The sequence below is a fragment of the Vipera ursinii genome (assembly GCF_947247035.1).
Source record: "Vipera ursinii genome assembly, chromosome: 6".
Classification (NCBI taxonomy): domain Eukaryota; kingdom Metazoa; phylum Chordata; class Lepidosauria; order Squamata; family Viperidae; genus Vipera; species Vipera ursinii.
Window position 1 is genome coordinate 32,447,974 of NC_139515.1, and position 23,577 is coordinate 32,471,550.

The 23,577-nt window shown below is 38.2% G+C and overlaps 1 protein-coding gene across 3 annotated transcripts in view; it reads left to right on the forward strand.

Annotated features, from left to right (window-relative positions):
* Positions 1 to 296: 296 nt before the first annotated feature.
* Positions 297 to 23,577, forward strand: part of IMMP2L (inner mitochondrial membrane peptidase subunit 2) — a 350,157-nt gene continuing 326,876 nt past the window's right edge. For all 3 annotated transcript variants that reach the window (XM_083366721.1, XM_083366723.1, XM_083366722.1), the window contains exon 1: positions 297 to 385. The gene's annotated coding sequence lies outside the window, so the exon portion shown is untranslated. The remainder of the gene's footprint in view (positions 386 to 23,577) is intronic.

Consider the following 23,577-nt stretch of genomic DNA (forward strand, 5'->3'; position numbering starts at 1 on the left):
GGTTTTAATGCCATGCGAGCAACATAGGACAGAAAAGTTGGCTGTTCTATTACCGAAAATGAAATGCTAGAAACTTTGCTCAGCTCCTGATCCGCAGCAACAGCCTCAACCTGCCTGCTACACGCGCCCCTTCCCCCTACGCAGTAATCAGAAAAAAAGTCAGCGATTCAGAGACCAGGGTTTACAGTTGATAAGCGCCGCCTCGTGATTGCTCGAGCTGACTGTGACGCTAGCCAATCCTGGGTATTTCCGGACGCGTTTTCTGCCTTGCTGAACAGGGGCAGTTGGGCGGCGAAAAGAACGTGCTCGGGGATTTCGGGCGTTTGTGTTTAACGCGTCTGAAAGGCAAGACGTTGGGACAGAGTGTTTTATTTGCTTTTTCAAGGTGAGCCACTGATCCCGAGCAAGCAAGAAGGAAAAGCTATTGCTGACTAGTACAGAATGAAAAAGTATAAATCATGTTTTACAAACTATGCTTGGCTGGGTTTCCTTATTGTGTAAACCTGTGAGGAAATGTGTTGCTTTTGGTTTAGTAAACCCCTGATAATGGGGGGGGGGAGTTCCCCTGAGCATGCATAAAAACGTATTTTAAATCAGGGAATGTCTGCAGTTTCACGTTTTGAATGAATGAACAAGGGTAAATTTTTCAGAACAAATGAGAAATGGATGGAGTGCTTATATGAATAATTTTTGTTTCCTTTTTTTCTTGCGGAAAAAAGATAGTACTGTCATGTTCTGTTTTCCATTTTGGAGGGTTAAACTTCCAAATTTGCAAAAATAGGTTTAAAAAACTGGCACTTTTACATAGTTACCATAAAATAAACTGAGATGGACCTCTGAAATTGCTGAAGAAAATGGTGATTTCATTCATATATTTCATTCATAGACATATATGTAACTTTGAATTTACACTGCCTTGGGACTATCATTTAGTTGGATGGTATTTAAATTCACAAAAGCATAAGCATGCTATTTTGTAGTTGTTGAATCTAATACTTCGTGACTGTAACCCCTTTCTGTTTTAAGTTACACAAGTATTTTGTATTTTTTGCCTTCAGTGACATTTTTTGTTTTTGTGTCTTCGATGATAAATGCTTTTTTTGCTGTAATTATGCCTTTCTAAAGTCATAGATTTAGCCATTATAAACTAGAATATTATTTTAAATAAACACCATTGTAATCATTCTAAGGCAGTATTTCTTCATCGTAAAAGTTCTATGCTGGATTTGCACCTTTGCTAAACCATATTTTAATTATAGTTTATTAAATTAACCATTATTTGTGGCTTTTATACGTGAAACTGAGATTGTAAGTCTGGTGTTAAAATTCGCAATGTCACATGTGAAGTAATGTGACTTTTTTTGCCATTGCTGGCAATGGAGTGGGCACCATTTCGCTATGATGCATCTGGCTCGCAGGCCAGCAGTTTGACACCCCTGTTGTAAGTAGTCAATATGCCTTTCAACTCATTTTTTAAAAAATAAAGTTTATTATTTTTTTAACAATTCAGTAATAATTATTCAACAAAAACGTGTTGTCTGGGTACCTTATTAATTAATACAAATTAAATTCCTAATCCCTAAATCTTTTCTCTAAGCATTGATAAAATAGGTCCCAAGTTTAAAAATATTCTGTTTCTTCTTTTTCTTTCAAACTTAAAGTAAGTCTGTCCATTTCTGCAGTTTTAATACTTTTGATTATTTCTTCTGGTGGTATTTCTTCATTCTTCCAATATTGTGCAAATACAATTCTTGTTATCACATGTAGAATCAAATATGTACTTTGCTTATCAAGTTTTTCTGACATACCTAGTAAAAAAAAAATCAGGTTTATAGTCTATGTGTTTCTCTAACATTTTTTCTAACCAAGTGTGGATTATTGTCCAATATCTCCTTGCTTTAACATATGTCCACCACATATGATAATGTATCTGGTTTGTGTTTACATTTCCAACATTTCTCTGACATATTGTTAAACACTTTTGCTAATCTTGTTGCTGGCCAGTGCCATCTATAGAACATTTTATATAAGTTTTCTTTATATGAGGCTGACATTGTCAATTTATAATTTCTTTCCCACAAACATCGCCACTTCTCTAACTCTATATTATATCCAAAATTCTGTGCCCATGTTATCATTGTCTCTTTTACTTGTTCATCTTCCATTTTGAAATTTAATAATTGTACATTTTTTAAATTAACTTTTCATCGGAGGTTAGTAATGTCAAACATAATCTGCTCTTTATAAAATCCATACTGTTTAATATCTTTGTCATATCTGATTTGCATTTGTAAATGTGACCAGCATGTTAAATCAATGCCCTGATTTTACATCTCTTGCCTGGATTTTAAGTTCCTTTCAGAATTTAGAATATCTTTTTATGTCCATATTTTATCGAGACCGACTAGATCTGGATGTACAAATGCTTCCATTGTTGAAAGCCATCCTGGAATTTTCAAATTTTACATTTTATTTTTCCCCAAGTTAATAATTGTGCATTTCTAATATAGTGGTTTTGGAAGTATTTATGCATTTTATTTTTTCCATACCATAAAAAAGCATGCCAACCAAGTTGAGGTCATGTCCCTCCAAATACTGTAATCTTTTATTTCTAAGAGTTATCCATTCTTTTATCCATGTTAACACTGATGCTTGATAATATAAAATCCAATCTGGCAAGGCAAAACCTCCACTTCCCTTAGCTTCTTATAACATTTTCAGTTTTATTCTAGCTTTCTTTCCTTGCCAGATAAGAATTTTTTCTCCAGTTTTATAGGTATCATTTGAAACAAAAATAGTATTTTTGATAATATATTCATTTTCACCATAGCAATTCTTCCTAAAATCAAGTCGAAGATTCTTCCATTTTTCCAAATCAAGCTTTATTTGTTTTAATAATTTAACATAGTTATCTTCTTTTATTGTGCTGTCAGATATATTCCCAAGTATTTGACCTTTTTGACTATTTGCAATTCTATTTTTTCTGATAGTTGCTTTTTTTGTTTATGTGTAAAAAAAATTCTCATACATTTTGTAATGTATCTTTTTATTTTCTTTTAAGAAAAAATCCATTTCTTTTGTTGCTAAGTCTATAAATTCTCTTTTAATATAGATTGATTCAAAGTCCATCTTAATTTTTCTGCATTCCTTTCCATTTTTAAAGGATTATGATCTGCCCAAGTACCTATTTCTATTTCAATTTCCTGCACATTAACCCTTATTAACCCTGCATATCAACTCTGGACCAAGATTTATGACTATTAGAATAAAATGTATATTGTGATTTTCCTGGGTTCATTTCTCTCCAAATATCTTGTATACTAATTTCCTCTATTGTGTTGAAAAAAGTCTAGGTAATCTTTTTCTTCCTTGTTTCCCTGATTTACTGCTTTTATAGTCTAATGTCCCATCTACTATTGCATTGAAATCCCCAATTAAGCATACAGTATATTTTGATACTGTATTTCTATTATTTTCTGTAAAGGTTTTTGATAAAATTCTTGTTTGTTATTTGGTGCATATATTGCTATCAAAAGTATCTGTTCATTTAAAAATATTTCTACCATTAATATTCTTCCTTCATTTGCATAAATCATTTTAGAATCTATTGTCTCTTTAACATATATAACTACTGTTTTTTTTCTTGAGTTGATGTATAATAAACTTTTCCAAGTTTTGAATTTTCCAAAAATTTATGATCATGTTTTTTATGTGTGTCTCTTGCAAACAAATTATATCAGTGTTTAATTTCTGTAGTTTGAAAATTCTTTTTCTTTTTGATGGGGAATTCAGTCCATTTATATTCACTGAAAAAACTCCATTTTTCTTCTCCATTTTGATTTACTTATATTTAGGTCATGGTGATCTCATAATCCTCTGCTCTTTTACTTTTCCCTCACCTTCTTGATTCATCTTCTCTTTTTCTTCTTCCACTTGTGTAATTGTTTCCTCTATTGTTTGTTCTATCCGTTCCTGGCTTTTTCCATCCTCTTGTTGATATTGTGTCCTTTCTCCCAGAAATGCTCAATATCTTTCATCAAAATCCTCTGTCTTCCACACTGAATCCAGTCAATATCTTGTATTATTCCAATTGATTAAAATCCCATCAGGCATCTAAAATTTACTCCTTTTGCAATCAGCTTTGTAGTCAAGAAATGGTATTGTCTTCGAGTATATATTATTGTCTCGGGAATCTGTTTCAGTGCTACTGTTTCATTATCTTTATATTGTAATGGATCATCTCTTAACTCTTCTTAGTATCTCATCCCTTGTTTTCTTCATAAATCTTATGTGGACTTCTCTGGGCAATTTGTGTTTCCTCGTGTAACTTGAATTCATTCTAAATATTTCATCCACCTTGCTGCATCTCTGATCTTTCAATTTCTAGGATCTCTGCTAATAGATTAATAATCAGTTCTGCTATATTTTTCTCTTTATCTTCAGGTACGTTCTGGAATCTCAAATAGTGTACAGCTTTCTCCATTTCCAAAGCAGCGACCGCCCCTTTTTAAGTTTTGATTTGCTTATTCTAATCTTTCATTCTCTGTTAATAGTGTTTCAATTTTTCCCCCAGTATCTTCTGATTGTTCTTCCACCTTCTGAATTCTTTGTTCATTTTAAGAATAATTTGTTGGTGAGCTTCAAATTGTGTCTTTATGTCAAGCATTTGTTCGTTAGCTTATCAAGATTGCTCTTTGTTTCTTGGTGATTCTTCTGCATCATTTCTTGCATTAGTTGTAGAGTCATGTGCATCTCTTTTTGGAGATTGTTTGCCTTCTCTTGTTGTAACATTGTTTCAATATATCCCTGACTTGCTGGACTAGTTGTTCCAGAAGAGGGTGCAGAAGCAGATTTTTTTGTAATTTTAGTGACGTTTGGTGCACTCATTGTTCAATCAGGCAAATTTTGTAAATCTACAGGGAGAAGAGAAAAAAAGAAGAGGCTTTTTTAGGCTATAATCCAACATTAAAAAGAGCCAACTGTTTTAGGCTATAATTCAACTTTAAAAAGGAGCCAACTGTTTTAGGCTATAATCCAAAATTTAAAAGGAGTCAACTGCTTTAGGCTATAATCCAAGTTTAAAAGGCAGCCAACTGCTTTAGGCTGTAATCCAAGTTTAAAAAGAGCAAACTGCTTTAGAGCAGGGGTGTCAAACTGAATTTCATTGAGGGCCGCATCAACATTGCGGTTGCCCTTGGGGGGCCGGCTGGGTGTGGCCAGGGTGGGTGTGGCCTACTGGGTTGGCGTGGCTGGAGTGCGTATGGCCTACTGGGTGGGCATGGCCAGCTCTACATAATTTGTGTCAAGGGTGCCTATGGGGGCCTGGGCAGGAGTGGGACAGATCTGAGGGTCTCTGGCAGAAGGAGATGGGACCAGGGAAGTGCCAAGGCATGGTCCACCGGAGGAGCCTCACTGTTCCTCTCAGGCCATGGGGGGGCTGTACGGTGACACGGAGGTCAAATGCCTAGCCCAGCCCACAAGCACCTAGCCCAGCCCACAAGCACTAAGCCCAGCCCCACTTCCCCAAGGGGGTGCCCAGCTGCATTTACCTCCTCCTCAAGGCTGCTGCTGCTGTGCTTGCTCTTCTTAGCCAGGTTGCTCATGATGGGTACAAGGGCAAAATCAAGAGGGAGGCCCATTCCCTCTCCATGTGAGGAGACCTGGCTTTGTATCCAAAGCTTCCTTAGCAATAGGGAGACCCCCCAGGATAGGCCAGGAGGAGGGGGCAAGGGGATGGTGAAAGGGCAGCAGGGCAGGACTAAGGTAGGACTTCCCTCAGACCTTCCCTCTCCTTTCTTCCTTCCAAAGAACAGAGTGGTGGGAAAATATTTGAGATGAGGGAGGGAGAAAAACAGGCAAGAAACACAGCTGGGGAAATGTCATCCTTTGTGAGGAATGAAGAAATGCACCATTGCTTAGAAATGGCCAGCACATGGCCCTCACCTACTTCACATATCCGGCTTGGTGGGCTCTATGGGAGGGGATGCCATGAGCAGCGTGAGAGTCGATGTTACCTGCACAATGCTGCCCAGCCCCTAGCCTGCTCAATTTTGGCAGGTAGCGGGGTGCTCTACTCACAGTGCCGAGAGGCTGAGCCGGGTGGCATGAATCTGAAGAGAAGCACAATGCTGCCCAACCCCTAGCCTGCCCGAAGTAGGCAGGGCCACGTGCTGGCCACTTCCAGGCAATGGTGCATTTCTTCATTCCTCACAAAGGGTGATACCTCCGCAGCATGTGCCGAGGGGGCAGTGCCGACACGGCATGGGCCAGTCCCTCACTTTTTCCAGATGGCCTTGTGGAGCTAAGACTGAATGTATTTCAGCATAGATGACCACCATGAAATTGTACATTGGCTCCTGGCCAGCCTGGGCTGGGGCCAAGACAGCGGGGGCCGTTCTCTTACTGTTTCCAGGATGGCTTTGCGGGCCACATGAAACCACTTCGCGGGCCGCATCCGGCTCCCAGGCCTTGTGTTTGACATGTCTGCTTTAGAGTATAATCCAGATTTTTTTAAAAAGCCAACTGTAATCCAGCAAAAAAAAAAACACCAACTGCATGTCTAATCCAGATATTTCTGTCAGTTCAAAGATAATGGAAAAAGAAAAAAGAAAAAGAAAAAACTCGTCTCTAAATAGTTTCTATAATAGTTATGTCTAGATTTAAAAGATATAGTTAAAAAAATGTTTGTTTTTTTTCTTCTGTAGAATCATAAAATGTTCTTTGTTTAGCACAGGTGTTTCAAGGTCATCACTTCTGATTATTTCTGTATTATTGTAGTATCTTCCTTCACCACTAGATGTCCTCATTAATTGTAATGTCTCTATCCAGTAATAAAACTTTTATTTAAAATGCTCTTTCACAACAAGGTAAAAAAAAATCTTCCCAAATCAAAAAAGTTAGCCAGCAAAAGATTATCAATTTTTTTCACTCAGTCTTAAGCCTTTTTTTTAATTTTAATTTTATTTTATTTTAATTCCATTTATATCCCGCCCTTCTCCGAAGACTCAGGGCGGCTTACAAGCTTAGCAGTAGCCTTCATTCTATGTATATGCCTGCTTATTTGGGGTTTCACACACCCCCCAAGGGGCATTATTACAAAGTCAGCTTAATTGCCCCCAACAATCTGGGTCCTCATTTTACCTACCTCGGAAGGATGGAAGGCTGAGTCAACCTTGAGCCTGGTGGGATGCGAACCTGCACTAATTGCAGGCAGCTGGTGTTACTTGAGGCATTAGCTCACTGCTCCACCAAAGCTTTTCTGCATATTTTTTATATTCCTTAATTTTGTTCCCCCATTTCAGATTTCTCACTGCTCTTAACTCTCTTCTTCCCAAGTCTTCCTGGGGTTTTTACTTTTAAAAATTATCCAATTCAGGGATTTATATTTTAAAAGTCCATAGGGAAGAGAAATAAAGAACAATCTCTCCCAGATCAAACATGTTGTTGACAGTCAGCTGTTTGGCAGTGCCGCCACAGCTCTTTACTTCCCCAGTTGTCTATGGCTTGGGCTGTCTGTGTATTTGCTGGAAGCCTTTCTCTCTCATGTTTAAAGAGTTTCCTTGGTCCATTTGGGCCAACCGCCGTTGGCTCTGAACTCCCAAGGTTTCCCTTCCTCCTCGTTGCCTCTCCACGGCCATTTCCGACCCCTCTGGGTCCCCAGACGAAGCAAAATCAGGCTAGGAAACCAGAGCTCCAGTTTCTTTTATCCAAGTTGCCATGACACGGGGTGAACTCTCACCTTTCAGCTCATTTTGAGGCCACTGGAATTTCTTACTGTCAAAATGTGGTACCGTATTTTTTACTATTTGAAGATAGTTTTGCTTACTTTAAAAAATTAAGTCTCTGATAGTGGTACTCTAAAGTCCCTAGGTGATTTAAATCTCTATTAAAGGTTGAAGTTGTTGCTTCTTGCAAGGAAAAAAAAGTTACTATATGATACAAAAACTGCAGTATAGCTTAGCATGTTTGAATGAAACTAGGCTTTTTTGTTACTGTTAATAAGACTAATGAACAGTAGGAAAATGAAGCTTTTTCTAGTTTGGTAGCTGATAGTTGTAAAACACCAGCACAGCACATTACAAAGAGAAGAAAACAAAATTGGCCACCGTGATGGTTTTCCTTGTTTTGTCAAACCAACAGCTCGCTCATTACTTGATATTATTTTGGGTTTTAAGCCAACTCTTCAAACTAGGCAGGGATATCTAGAATTTTTGAATGGATATATAAGGATGTGAATATTTATTGGGTCTGTACAAATTCAGAGTCTCTTAACGCAGGGAACAAGTATAAGGCATCCTTCTCATTAAGACAGATGTACAATACGTCTGCTTTCTAAGTTGTTCTTGGCTCTTTGTGCATGAAAATGCATTCTTCAGAGAACAAAAGGGATACATGTACTTGACCACTTCCACTTGATTCTGGAAAAAGACCCAGCTAGAGATAGTTGCTGAATATGTGTTTCCTTGAATGGTAAAACTGGTCTGTCTTCAGTGTGTCATACCTATCAGTACAGAAGTACGTAAAGTAAATGCTATCCATTAAGAGTGTGGATTTGATTTAAATCAAGTCGATGTAAATTACAATTTAAATCATGTTTGAAATCACTAGTAAAAAGGCTTGATTTAAATCAACTCAATTTAAATCATAATTTTTAAAGAGCAACTGTCATCTCTGTCCCGCAGCGGCTCCTCCTCTGACCCGTTGTTGATTCACTGACAGTCCCATTCACTTTAATGGGATGGCTGGTGATGCAGTGACACAACAAGGGAGGGACGTGGTGGGCAGCAGGTGAATGTATGCCTGCTAATGGGTGCTGACACGATAGATCTGAAATGACAGGTGCTCTTTAAATGTAAGGACTCATTCTTTCTGATGGTTAATCTTTAATATTATTTGCAAACGAAATGATGGTTTCCTATTTAGAATAATAAGCTGTCAGGTTAGTAAAACATTGATATCAGAACCGATTTTAGGTTAATAGGTTAATCATACATACTGTAGTTGGAGAAGTACTCAAATTCTTTTATTTAATTAAAACACTTAGAGCCTGGTACAGATGCATTTCTCTTCAAACGATCATACAGTTTGTAGTATACATAGATTTGCAAAACAATCTAAAGGAATATTCCTGCACTTTGTTTTATAATTTATCTCATGGTTACTGTGAAATTGTGTGAATGCATCAATGCAGTGCATGTTATCTCAGCTTGCAGAGCTTGGATACCAAAAAGTAAATATTGCAGAATATACAGCCTCATGCTGCATAACTAAGCTCCATTCCTGCTGAATAAACTAAATTATTCATGTATCTTAAATAGAAAACTATCTTTAGATAGATTTTTACTCCAAAAGCATTTTATTAAAATAAATTTGATAAAAAAATTAAATAAAAATCTGATTTAAATAAAAAATGATTTTTTATTTTTTAAGAAGCATCAAGTATTATCCACCCTGTCCATTAATACTGAAAGTATTTGAGCTAAAGAACTGCAAATAGCAATCTTGTATAGTTACCTTAGTAGTAATCTATGCTCTTTAATCTTTATGTAAAAACAAAGCAAACCTCCTGTCAGAACTTACATCAATCTACATCTTTTTTTATTGAAAAGTTTTTTAATACATTTTATCTTTAACAACACCTCCCCACCCACCCCCTTCCCAGCCCCACCCAACCCTCCCCCCTCCCCTTCCTCGACTTCCCAGAGTTGAATACAAGGTATAAAAGTAAAAACAATCATAAACAACCATATGCTAACATCAATGAACTATTAAGTCTATCGCACTCTAGCTCATATAAAATGACTACAAGCAATACTAATATCACATCAATACTTATTCAAATGCTAAGTGAAACTTTTTAGTCCCATATTTATTCTGGATATAATCAATCCATTTTTTCCAATCCATAATATAACGTTGTTGCGAGTGGTCTTTCAAATACGCCGAGATCTTTGCCATTTCCGCCAGGTTAGAAACTTTTAAAGTCCATTCTTCTATAGTCGGCAATTCCTCCTTCTTCCAATATTGACCTACTAAAAGTCTTGCTGCCGTAATTAAGTTCAACATCAACTTAGTGTCCACAACAGTAGTATCAGTAATTATACCCAGTAAAAACAATTGCGGACAAAACTTTATCCTTTTCTTAAATATCTTCTGCATATTCCACCAGATTTTAATCCAAAATGCTTTAACCTTTGTACAGGTCCACCATATGTGAAAGTACGTTGCATCTTCGCCACCACACCTCCAACATTTAGGCTGATAATTCGGATACATACTTGCAAGCTTTTTAGGATCTAAATGCCACCTATAAAACATTTTATAAAAGTTCTCTCTTAAATTTTGAGCTTGCGTAAATTTTACGTTTCTCACCCAGAACTTTTCCCAAGTATCCATTGTAATAACTTCTTGAATATTCTGAGCCCATTTTATCATACAATCTTTAACAAGTTCTGTTTCTGAATCAATTTCTATCAATGCAAGATATATCCGTTTGATATGTGCTGGACCCTGATTTCTAATTGGCTTTACCAGATTTTCATCAGTTATTGAAAAACCAATTTTCTGATCTTCTTTCCACCTGGCCTGTAGTTGCCCATATTGAAACCAGGTTTGGACAATCTTCTCTTCTCTTAAAAAGTTATACGGCTTTAAACACCATACATTCCTCTCTAAGCTTAAGATTTCCTTATATGTAGTCACATCATGTTTAAACCCAACATTTATGTTTTCTATTGCATGTTTCGGTATTGCCCATAAAGGTATCTTGTATTTTAACTTATGTCTATACTTTTTCCAAACTCGCAACAAAGCATGTCTTAAAATATGCACCTTAAAGACATCTACCTTCTTATCATACAAAAAATATGCATGCCAACCAAATAACAAGTCGTGGCCTTCAAGATTTAATAATCTCCCTTGTGTTAAGTTAATCCAATTACAGACTTCCAGTGGCAATGCGGCGCCGAAGACAGCCGTCTCCGGGCTGTCCTCTCCGCAGCTGTGTTTATCCATCGAAAACAGCGCCGATCAGCTGTTTAGGTGGATTTGAAGCCCCCTCCTCGGGAGAAGAGGAGGGGGTGAGGCCCCAGGTAGGGGTTGAGCTCTCCGGGGCCGCCTGAGCTGAAAGTTTGGGCGGCTGAAGGATTGAGCCCCCCCAAAGCCTGGGTTGCTCCGAGCTGCGCAGCGTCTGCTCCGGGATTTTTGGAGCAGAGCCAGGCGTTAGCAACCACCCCTGCCAGAAGGAAAGATTCTTGAGTATTAAGGTGCAGGCAGAGCGGTACAGGAGGTCAAGGTGAAGTGGACTTTTATCTTTACTCTCTAGCTCAATGGATTTTATAGCTTTAAAGTGAAAGTACGCAACAAGTGAAAGTGGGGAAAGATGGCGGCTAAAACCTCTAAAACTCTTCGGAGTGCGGGAACTTCCCCGGTGCAACAGACTTCGTTGCAAGCTTTGCTTCCTCCTGCACCTACTCTGGCATTGACGCTTAAGGACTTACAAGATGCCTTTGCAAAGCAATCGCAAGTAATATTAGATATGATGGATGATAAGATGGAAAAGCTGGAGGCAAAGCTGGAGGAGAAATTGGAGAAAATGCTACTCAAGTAAAAAACTATAGACCAATATCACTTTTAAATACAGATTACAAGATATTTGCCAAGGTGTTAGCAAACAGATTGATGAGGGTTCTGCAACAGGTGATTCATGGGGATCAAACTGGGTTTATTAGTGGTAGACAAATGAAAAATAATGTGAGGCATATAGTTGATGTGGTGGAGTTTTTGGAAAGGAACAACCAGATCCCTGCGGCGCTAATTTTTCTAGATGCGGAAAAAGCCTTTGATCAATTGAATTGGCAATTTTTGATGAAAGTTTTAGATAAAATGAATTTCGGGGATAAATTTTTGCAACCAATTAGGGCATTATATCAAAAACAAACTGCCCGAATAATAGTTAATAATAGCCTGACTGAAGTATGTAATATTGAGAAGGGCACAAGACAAGGGTGTCCGTTATCACCTTTATTATTTGTTTTAACATTGGAAATATTATTGGTAAAAATACGGAATTCGGAAAGAATTAAGGGTATACAAATTAGAGATCAGGATTATAGACTGAGAGCATTTGCAGACGATCTGGTTGTTACGGTGACCCAGCTAGAAAACTCTGTTGTGGACCTGATGGAGATAATAATGCAATATGGGAAGGTTTCTGGATTTAAAGTTAATGCACAAAAAACTAAAATTTTGGCCAAAAATATGACAGTATCGCAAAAGGCCCTTTTAGAAGGATTAACTGGATTTGAGATTGTTAAAAGGGTCAAATATTTGGGGGTGTTTTTGTCACCCTCTAATACAAAGTTATATAAAAATAACTATGAAAAGTTATGGGGAAAAATTCAAAAAGAATTGGAGAGCTGGGAAAAATTGCAATTGTCTTTGCTGGGAAGAATTGCAGCAGTGAAAATGAATGTCCTGCCTAAATTTTTATTTTTATTTCAAATGATACCGGTCCTTAAAAAAGATTCTAATTTGGAAGAATGGCAACGGGGTATCAACAAATTTGTTTGGGCAGGGAAAAGGCCACGAGTTAAATTTAAGATTATGCAGGATACTCGTGAAAGAGGTGGTCTTAAAATGCCTAATCTTAAATTATATTATGAAGCTGCTGCGCTATCAGGAATAAGTGATTGGATTAATTTATCACAAGAGAGATTATTAAATCTTGAGGGCCATGACTTGTTATTTGGCTGGCATGCATATTTGTTGTATGATAAGAAGGTAGATAATATGTTTAAAGTGCATATTTTAAGACAGGCATTGTTGAGAGTTTGGAAGAAGTATAGACATAAGTTAGATTACAAGATGCCGCTGTGGGCAATTCCAAAACACGCAATAGAAAACATAAATGTTGGCTTCAAACATGATGTGACTACGTATAAGGAGATTTTAAGTTTGGAAAGAAATGTCTGGTGTTTGAAGCCGTACAACCTCTTGCGAGATGAGAAGATTGTTCAAACTTGGTTTCAATATACTCAGTTACGGGCCAGGTGGAAAGAAGATCAGAAAATTGGTTTTGCAATGACTGATGAAAATTTGATAAAGCAAATTAGAAATCAGGGTCCAGCACATATCAAACGGATATATCTTGCATTGATAGAAATTGACTCAGAAGTAGAACTTGTTAAAGATTGTATGATAAAATGGGCCCAGAATATTCAAGAAGTTATTACAATGGACATGTGGGAAAAGATCTGGATGAGGAACGTAAAATTCACACAAGCTCAAAACTTAAGAGAGAACTTTTACAAAATGTTTTATAGATGGCATTTAGATCCCAAAAAGCTTGCAAGTATGTATCCGAACTATCAGCCAAAATGTTGGAGGTGTGGAGCCGAAGATGCAACATATTTTCATATTTGGTGGACCTGTAAAAAGGTTAAGGCTTTTTGGATAAAAATTTGGTGGAATATGCAGAAGATCTTCAAGCAAAGGATAAAGTTTTGTCCGCAATTGTTTTTGTTGGGCATAATTATAGATGCTACTGTTGTGGACACTAAGTTGATGTTGAACTTAATTACAGCAGCAAGACTCTTAATAGGTCAATACTGGAAGAAGGAGGAACTGCCGACTATAGAAGAATGGACTCTAAAGGTTTCTGACTGGCGGAAATGGCAAAGATCTCGGCTTACTTGAAAGATCATTCGCAAGAACGTTATATTATGGAGTGGAAAAAATGGATTGATTATATCCAGAACAAATATGGGACTAAAAAGTTTCATTTAGCATTTGAATAAGTCTTCCTTTCTTTTTTCTTTTCTTTTTCTTTTTATATGTAATATTAATATTGCTTGTAGTTATCTTATATGAGCTAGAGAGCGATAGAATTAATAGTTTATTGTTGTTAGCATATGGATGTTTATGATTGTTCTTTGTTTTTATACCTTGTACTTAGCTCTGGGAAGTCGGGGGAGGGGGGAATGGGGGGGAGGGACAGGGAGGGTTAGGTAGGGGTGGGGGGAGGGGGGATTGTTAAAGATAAAATGTACTGTAAAACTTTTTAATAAAAAAAAATCCAATCACTTATCACTGACAACGCAGCAGCCTCATAATATAATTTAAAGTTGGGCATTTTAAGACCACCTCTTTCACGCGTTGCCAATCCAGTTGGTCAAAAGCTTTTTCAGCGTCCAGAAAGATCAGCGCTGCAGGGATCTGGTTGTTCCTTTCCAGAAATTCCAACAAATCAACTATATGCCTCACGTTATTTTTCATTTCTCTACCACTAATAAACCCAGTTTGGTCACCATGAATTATCTGTTGCAGTACCTTCATTAATCTATTAGCTAAGACCTTAGCAAATATCTTGTAGTCCGTATTCAAAAGTGATATTGGCCTATAATTTCTTGCTTGTGTGACATCCTGATCTTCCTTCGGGATCAAAGAAATAAAAGCAGTTTTCCAAGACGGAGGCACCCCTCCTCCCTTTTGAATTGTCTGAAACAATTCCCTTAGAGGCTTTATCATCTCCGACTGTAAATTTTTATAATACACCGCAGTCAATCCATCCGTGCCTGGCGCTTTGCCCACTTTCAATTGTTTAATTGCCAAAAAAATTTCTTCCTCAGTTATCAGTTGATTCATCTCTTCCTTTTGCTCTTGTGTAAGAACCGGAATTTTAGCATCCCTCAAATATGCATCAATATCTACTTCATTAATCTTACCTCTAGCATATAATTTAGAATAAAAATCAACAAAAACTTCCTTAATAAGGTTCTGTTGATACACAACCTTACCCTTATGTTCTATTTTGTCTATATTAGAAGCCCTCTGCTTCTTCCTTAACATATAAGCTAACCATCTACCTGGCTTATTGGCACTACAAAAAGTATTATGTCTAGCAAACTGTAAGCTAGTTGCCACCTGATCAGCCATCAACTTATCAAACTGTCCCTTTAATAGATTAATAACCTCTTTGATCTTCGCATCCGATGGATTCAAAGAGGGCCTTTTCTTTTTCCTTAATTTCATTCTCTCTTTCCTCCTGAGTTCCAAATTACGTCTGTATTTATTGTTCATATATATTAACACCCCTCTCATATAAGCCTTACTAGCATCCCAAACCATATCCATAGAAGTACCCTTATTCATGTTAGTTTCAAAAAAACCCTTCATCTGCTTTTTGCATTCTTCCACATTTTCCAAATTTCTAAACAAGTTCTCATTTAGATGCCAAGAGCGCCTATCTCTGTTGTCCTTATTGATCTCTAACCAAACTGGACTATGGTCAGACATAGTTCTTGGACAAATCTTTGTCTTCTTAATTCTAGAAAAGAAGTCGTTAGTGATTAATATAAAGTCAATCCTGGAAAAAGATTGATGTCTATCAGAAAAAAAGGTATAATCCTTTTCTTGTAAATTTCTTTCCCTCCAGATGTCTCGCAACTCCAAATCATCCTTCATCTCAAAAAAAGATTTAGGCAATCTAGCATGACTTGGAGTACTCCTAAAAGAGCTACTCTTGTCCATTTGTACATCCAAGACACCATTCCAGTCTCCCATAAAAATAAAAGATTTATAATCCAACTGAGTGAACTTGCTTGTAATAAACTATAAAAATCTGCTTGTTGTTTATTAGGAGCGTATAGTCCAACAAAAAGCGTTTTTTTCCCCTTCTATCAGCAAATCTATTATAACTTATCTTCCTTGTTTATCTGCTTCTATTAACTCCGCTGTCATAGTATTCTTGACATAAATAACCACTCCATTCTTCTTATTCATTGCAGAGGCGATGAATTGTGTACCCAGTCTAGAGTTCAATAAGTACTTTTGGTCCATAGCCCTAATATGTGTTTCTTGTAAGCAAATAACATCAGTCTTAAATTGTTTTAAATATTGAAAGATTTTCTTTCTCTTCTTTGGTGAATTTAAACCATTAACATTCCAAGTTAAAAACTTAGTCGCCATCCTTGGCGACCTGAAGCTTTTGGAGCGCGTCTTCCAGAATCCCTTTGACGTACTTAGGCCGCGCCCCTCACACAGCTTCGCTATAGGTACGCTTTGGAGGTTCCATGACATTCTGCTGGTCCTGTTCTTGCTCTCGTCTCATTCGTCTCAAAGCAGCACGCGTCATCCTCTGGTCTCTGGCATCTTCCGATGAAACTGTAATTTGATCCACTCCTGTAGCTTTCTCATCTGTCTGCGTTGTTCCTTCAGCACCTTGAGGCTTTCCCTCGCCATTCTTCTTTGTAGATTCCAAAAGTGGTAAGGGGATTGCTTTTAAGACATTACTGTAAAAATCACGTGCCTGCATCTTTCGTCCAAGCGTTGAATACATATAGCCATGCCTTGAAGTGCAAGCAAGATGTCTGCCCTCATTTCTCTTAACTTCTCATCCAGCTTTTCATCCATAACTTCAACTAACTTTTCTGTCAGCTTCTCATCCAACTTTTCATCTATAATTTCAGCTATTTGCTGTGAGTGCTTTTCCAAAGCATCTTGCAAATCTTTGATTGTCAGTGCAGGAGTAGGTGCAGATGCAGGGGTCAATAAAGCTTGCAACAAAGATTGCTGCACCGGGGAAGCCCCCGCGCTCCTGAGAACTTTGGAAGATTTAGCCGCCATTTTCCCCCACTATTTTCCTCCACTATTACTTGCTACGCACTTTCACTTTCAAAGTCTACAAAGTCCTTTGAGCTAAAGAACAAAAGTCCACTTTCACCTTGATCTCCTGTATCCTGTATCTCTCTGCCTGCATCCTCGCACTCCAAAATCCTTTCCTGCTGGCAGGGATGGTTGCTAACGCCTTGTTCTGCTCCCAAAAGCCCGGAGCAGAAGCGCTGCGTAGCCCGTAGCAAACCCAGGCTTCGGGGGGGCTCAATCCTTCAGCTGCCCGAACGTTAAGCTCAGGCGGCCCCGGAGAGCTCAACCCCTACCTGGGTACTCACCCCCTCCTCTTCTCCCGAGGAGGGGGCTTCCGAACCACCGAAACAGCTGATCGGCGCTGTTTTCGGCGGTTCTACAAAGCCGCGGAGCGGACAGCCTGGAGATGGCTGTCTTCGGCGTCGCCTCGCCACCCGGAAGTGATTTTTATTTTTATTTTACTCTATTTATACTCTGGTTTCTCTTCAGATCGTATAAATCTTTCGCCTTTTACTTCAATCTACATCTTAAGAAAGAAAGACTCTTGGAGACAAGGTTATCCAAGCAGGAACTTTTACTAAGATATAGAAGATAGAGGGTATCTGAAGATAGACAGGATCTGAAACAAAAAGTTACATCTAAGGAAAGGAAGTGAAAGCAATAAACCCCCCACGTTTATTCCCTCTCCTCCCTTGGCAGAATCAAAGTGGGGGTTGAGATTTGGGTTTGCATGGAAAAGAGAGTTAGAAATGAAATATAAATGGATTCTGACACCTCCATCCACTTGATCACAATTGGATGGAACAATTGATTTTTTTAAAAAAAATAAAAATAAAAATCGAATATTGCTGTCCATATTGAATTTTCACATGTGTACTTCGGCTAGATCTGGTATGTACAAAGTGAGGCCCACAGATTGGAAATTCCAAAAGTTATATTTTTCCATGTATTTGTATGAAACAAATTTACATACAAAATACCTGGAACAATCTAACTTTTTGAATCTCCAATCTATGGGCCTTCATTTGTAGATACCAGATCTAATTTAAATTAAATGCATGCATTTAATTTAAATAAATCCATAATTGGCAGTGAGCACACTGTGAAACAAAATGCTCATTTCAATGCTACCTTTATGCTCAAGATCCTATTATTATATTTCCAATAGACTTAAAATAAAGCATGCTTCTCTAATCTGGGTGGAATCATAACTACGATGCAAAGTTTTAAATTAGATCTGACTATAGTTGCTATAGCCTTGCAGAAACAAAGATTGCTACTAGATTTTTGGTAGGATATTTTTTATGTTGTAATTACCCTTTTGTTCAGGCAAAGTATCCTTATTCCTAGGATTTTGTCTGTGATATGGATACCAGTATATGTGCAGATACAACTCTTGTTATATGTCAGTTCCCTGCATGACCTGCCTTAAACCAAAGTAGGTTGATTTTAATAATATACGGTAAGTAAGCATCCATGCAAAAGAAGTGCCAGATCTCAACACTATGTTCATGATGAGTTTGCTTAGAAAAAGAGAGTTTGTGGTGAGTTAGAGAATACTCTGATGATAAATAAATGTAACCTGCTTTCAAATTTTACATGTAACCTCCAATCTAAAAAATGAACTTTTGACTTTTATCAGTAATTATTAGGCATAACAGTTTTTGTGTCTTGAAGCAGGGAAAAAACAATATTCATCTTTCTCTTAAGCCAGACATGTGAAACTCACATCGTCACGTGGCGTCGTGCAACATATCGGGACAGTTTTGCCATTGCCGGCAATGGCGTGGGCATGGCTTCCGGATGATGCATCCGGCCCATGGGCTGGCAGTTTGACACCCCTGTCTTAAGTCATAAATGCTTAGCAAATGTTCTCCATTGAACCCAGCTGCTTTATATCTGAAATTACCTCAACCATTATCTTGTCTTTTGACCTGCTACTCAGAACTTTTTTTAAAAGAAGTTAAAAAGGTAAAGGTAAAGGTTCCCCCGCACATGTGTGCTAGTCGTTTCCGACTCTAGGGGCCGGTGCTCATCTCCGTTTCAAAGCCGAAGAGCCAGCGCTTGTCCGAGGACGTCTCCGTGGTCATGTGGCCGGTATGACTAGATGCTAAAGGTGCACAGAATGCTGTTACCTTCCAACCGTAGTTTTTTCTACTTGCATTTTTACGTGCTTTCGAACTGCTAGGTTGGCAGAAGCTGGGACAAGTAACAGGTGCTCACTCTGTTACGTGGCACTCGGGATTCGACCCGCCAAACTGCCGACCCTCTGATTGACAAGCTCAGCATCCTAACCCACTGAGCCACCGCGTCCATTTAAAAACCTATCTCCATTTAAAAATTAACTACAGGTAGTCCTTGACTTATGACCACAATTGAGCCCAAAACGTCTGTTGCTAAGACAGTTGTTAAGTGAGTTTTGCACCATTTTATGACTTCTTGCCACAGTTGTTAAGTCAATCATGGCAATTGTTAAATTAGTAACATGATTGTTAAGTGAATCCGGCTTCCCAATTAACTTTGATTGTCAGAAGCTCACAGCAGGTGATCACATGATCCTGGAACACTGCAGCTGTCATAAATATGAGTCAGTTGCCACATGTGCAAATTTTGATCATGTGACCATGGGATTGCTGCAACAATTGTGTAAAAAATGGTCAGATCACTTTCAGTGCTGTAACTTTGAACAGTCATTAAACGAATTGTTGTAAGTTGAGGACTGTGTAACTGGGGAAAGGCAGAATAATGAGCTAGGAAAGTAAGTTCCTATGCCAGGTTGGCACTATGCTAGAGCTTAACCAGAAGGCAAGAGGCTAGCCCTAAGCCAGCTTACTCTTGAGATGTAAGTACGTTCTTGCATTTTTTGAGGTGCTTGTCAAATGCTAGAATGATGGTATCTCTATTCTAAGAAAAATGATAATTGTTAATGTTAAATATTTATATGATTTGGTATTGTGGCTGACCTATGTTTTTACAGGAGATGCTAGACTTGGAGCCAGTGTATAATTTTGAATAAATCTGCATTCCTTTTATCTTACAATTAGAGTATGATTCTATGCTGCAGATTTTGTCCACAAAATAATTAATTATACTCCAGAGAGATAATTACTTCCAAAGACATAATGATCTTGATTTTATAGACTATGAAGTCAGCAATGAAATGTTCCTTTGAACACCAGAGTGTAAACTTAAGCTTTTGAGAATGGGGAATGGGAATATTGATATTTAGTGGAGGTAAAAATAAAGTAAATATAACTTAATCTTATTAAGGGAGAGTGGTTTCATTTTTGTTTCTAGTTCCTGAATAATTCATGTTTTCTATGGTGTAGTCTTCAAATGAAGATTTGTGATATTATTGTGACATCAAAGTTTTCCCCTCCCCAATGTACAGTGTCTACAGATTTAATTCAAGTTCCATTAATGTTGTAGAACTTTGAGATTATGTGAGATCACTGGGTGAGCATTTTGTACATTTTGAAGCAGCATAGAGAACCCAAAATATATGTACCTTGAAGAAATAGAACTAAAATGGACAGGAATGGGTGAATTCTCATTGCAAATTTTAGGCTTAAACTGAAGAAAGTAGTTTTCCCTAGGCCACTCAGGTATGAATTAAATCATATCCCTGTTGAATATACAGTAGAGGTGACAAATAGATTTAAGGAATTAGATTTGATAGACAGAGTGCCTGAAGAACTATGGACAGAGGTTCGCAACATTGTACAACAGGTAGCATCCAAAACCATCCCAAAGAAAAAGAAATGCAAGAAAGCAAAATGGCTGTCTGAGGAAGCTTTGCAAATAGCTGAGGAAAGGAGGAAAGCGAAAGGCAAGGGAGAAAAAGAAAGATATGCCCAATTGAATGCAGAATTCCAGAGAATTTCTAGAAGAGATAAGAATGCCTTCTTAAATGAACAGTGCAAAGAAATAGAAGAAAGCAATAGAATAGGGAGGACCAGAGATCTTTTCAAGAAAATTGGAGAGATGAAGGGAACGTTTCATGCAAAAATGGGCATGATAAAGGACCAAAACGGCAGGGACCTAACAGAGGCAGAAGAGATTAAGAAGAGGTGGCAAAATTACACAGAAGAACTATACAATAATGAGCTTAATGCCCCTGATAATCACAATGAGGTGGTCATTGACCTCGAGCCAGACATCCTAGAATGTGAACTGAAGAGGGCCTTAGAAAAGCTGAGAAACAACAAAGCTAGTGGAGGTGACAGTATTCCAGCTGAGCTATTCAAATTCTTAAACGATGATGCAGTAAAAGTGCTACACTCAATTTGCCAGCAAATTTGAAAAACTCATCAGTGGCCACAGGATTGGAAAAGATCAGTTTACATTCCAATTCCAAAGAAAGGCAGTGCCAAAGAATGTTCAAACTATCGCACCATTGCACTCATTTCTTATGCTAGTAAAGTTATGCTTAAAATCCTACAAGCTAGACTCCAGCAGTACAGTATGTGGATCGAGAACTACCAGAAGTACAGGCAGGATTTCGAAGAGGCAGAGGAACTAGAGATCAAATTGCCAACATACGCTGGATCATGGAGAAAGCTAGGGAGTTCCAGAAAAACATCTACTTCTGCTTCATTGACTATGCTAAAGCCTTTTATTGTGTGGATCATAACAAACTGTGGCAAGTTCTTAAAGAGATGGGTGTACCAGACCATCTTATTTGTTTCTTGAGAAACCTATATGCGGGCCAAGAAGCAACAGTGAGAACTGGACACGGAACCACTGATTGGTTCAAAATTGGGAAAGGAGTCCGGCAAGGCTGTGTACTGTTGCCCCACCTATTTAACTTATATGCAGAGCACATCATGAGAAGGGCAGGGTTAGATGAATCAAAAGTTGGAATTAAGATTGCCGGAAGAAATATCAACAACCTAAGATATGCAGATGATACCACTCTAATGGCAGAAAGTGAAGAAATGGAGGTAGTGACAGATTTTATTTTCCTGGGCTCCAAGATCACTGCAGATGGGGACTGTAGCCAAGAAATTAAAAGACGCTTGCTGCTCGGGAGGAAAGCCATGGCAAATCTAGACAGCACACTAAAAAGCAGAGACATCACCCTGTCAATAAAAGTGCGTATTGTGAAGGCTATGGTCTTCCCAGTTGCAATGTATGGCAGTGAAAGCTGGACCATAAAAAAGGCTGAGCGCCAAAGAATTGAGGCCTTCTGTAAATACAGGAGGTTTACTTTCTAGAACAGATACAGAATATCCAAATTGGGTTGCAAAGAGAAGTCATCTCCCTGACGTGTAAGTGGAAGTCACACATAAACAGTTGGATTCTCTTAGTTGCTCTTTCATCTGAAATAGAATGTAAATTTTGCTATGGAAACATTTAAAAGGAATTCACCAAAACCTCACCCTCAAAAGAGTAAGACATCTGTGCCTTTCAGAAGGTTCCATATGAGCCTTTAAGGATTTCATAATATTATCTGCTGACACATGCATTCATGGACATCTAGGCAAAGGTCTTGAAGCAAATGAGTTGAGCCAAGCCTTCCCAACAAAATGCTTTTTCGCAAGGGCTTTGAGGAGAGGTGCTTTGTATCATTAGGCTTTGCTAGGGGTCCTTTCAAATGCTTTTTTCATTGCAACTTACTGCACATACAATCTCTTTAGTAAATATATCACCAGTGAGCTACATCTAATCTCTTAGTTGGTCATGGAGATGAAATCTAAATCTCTGGACAACTAAATATGTCAACTATCTTGAGTTACCTTGTCACTGCACATCTTTCTCATAGAAATCCTCTCATTTTACTATATTAAGACTTTCAGCGAGACTCTATTGAGAATATGCCTATCTTTGTAGCTTAGGAGTAGTTCAGAATTCATTGGAAGTTATGTGAAAAGTCTTTTATTATTTTTAGTACATTTTCTAGAGTATTTATATAAAGTCCCTTTCTCCCTTTAACTTTTTGACAGATACTCTGCTGCAATTTATATTGCTCCTATTTTTTATGATGGTGTGGCAAAAGATAACATGGAAACTCTAATAAAATTTGTAGCTACATCAGTTGTAGAGTGTAATCTCATATTGCTTTGGTCTGTTTACTATATATTGTATTATTATCTAGACCAGGGGTGTCCAAATTTTTTTCAAAGAGGGCCAGATTGGATGAAGTGAACATGCTGGAGGGCCGAACATTTTTCCGAACATTCTTTGAACAATTACAATTAAATGAATTATTTTATGCCAAGTTAATTGCAAATGGCATACTTTTCATTTTATAACATTAAGATCAACTGACAGCTGAGTTTTCACAATGTATTTTATGTGCAAAACAAGAGGCTTGACAGAACAGTGGAGCCTAAGGGGAGATATACAGGCACCCTGCCCCCTTCGCTCTCATTCACTCACCTTTGCTTGGAAAAGTTTCTCGGTCTCATTCACTCATGTTTTGTTTGCAAAAGCTTCTCTCTCGCTCTCTCATTCCCTCACTCTTGCTCCAAAAAGCCTCTCATGCTCTCATTCACTCACACTGCTCAATAAACATTTCTCTCTCGCTCTCATTCACTCACCAACTCAAAAGGCCAGCCGCGGCGCCTCCATTGACTTCCATGGGGACGCTTGGCAATTAAAACCACTCCCGCTACTGCTGCTAACTTTTTCACTTGCTGCTTGGTTCCAATTTAACCTGCAGAAACAAATCCCCGAGCCGACCCCCATGGCAGCAGCGAGCCCCAAGGAGCGGGGCGGCCCAGTGTGCTTGCCGAGATGCTGGAGCGAGATTGCCCCCAACAATCTGAACACGAGATCAGCATTTCTCAGCCCTTGCTGATCTCACGCTCCTTACAATCTCCCTCTCTTTGTTTCAGTTTGCTTTCTACATTTGGGATGAAGACTCGAGGTTCGGCGTTTCTCCACACCCGCTGATCAGCGCGTGCGGAGAAATGCCCATTCCCTGTGCTGAGC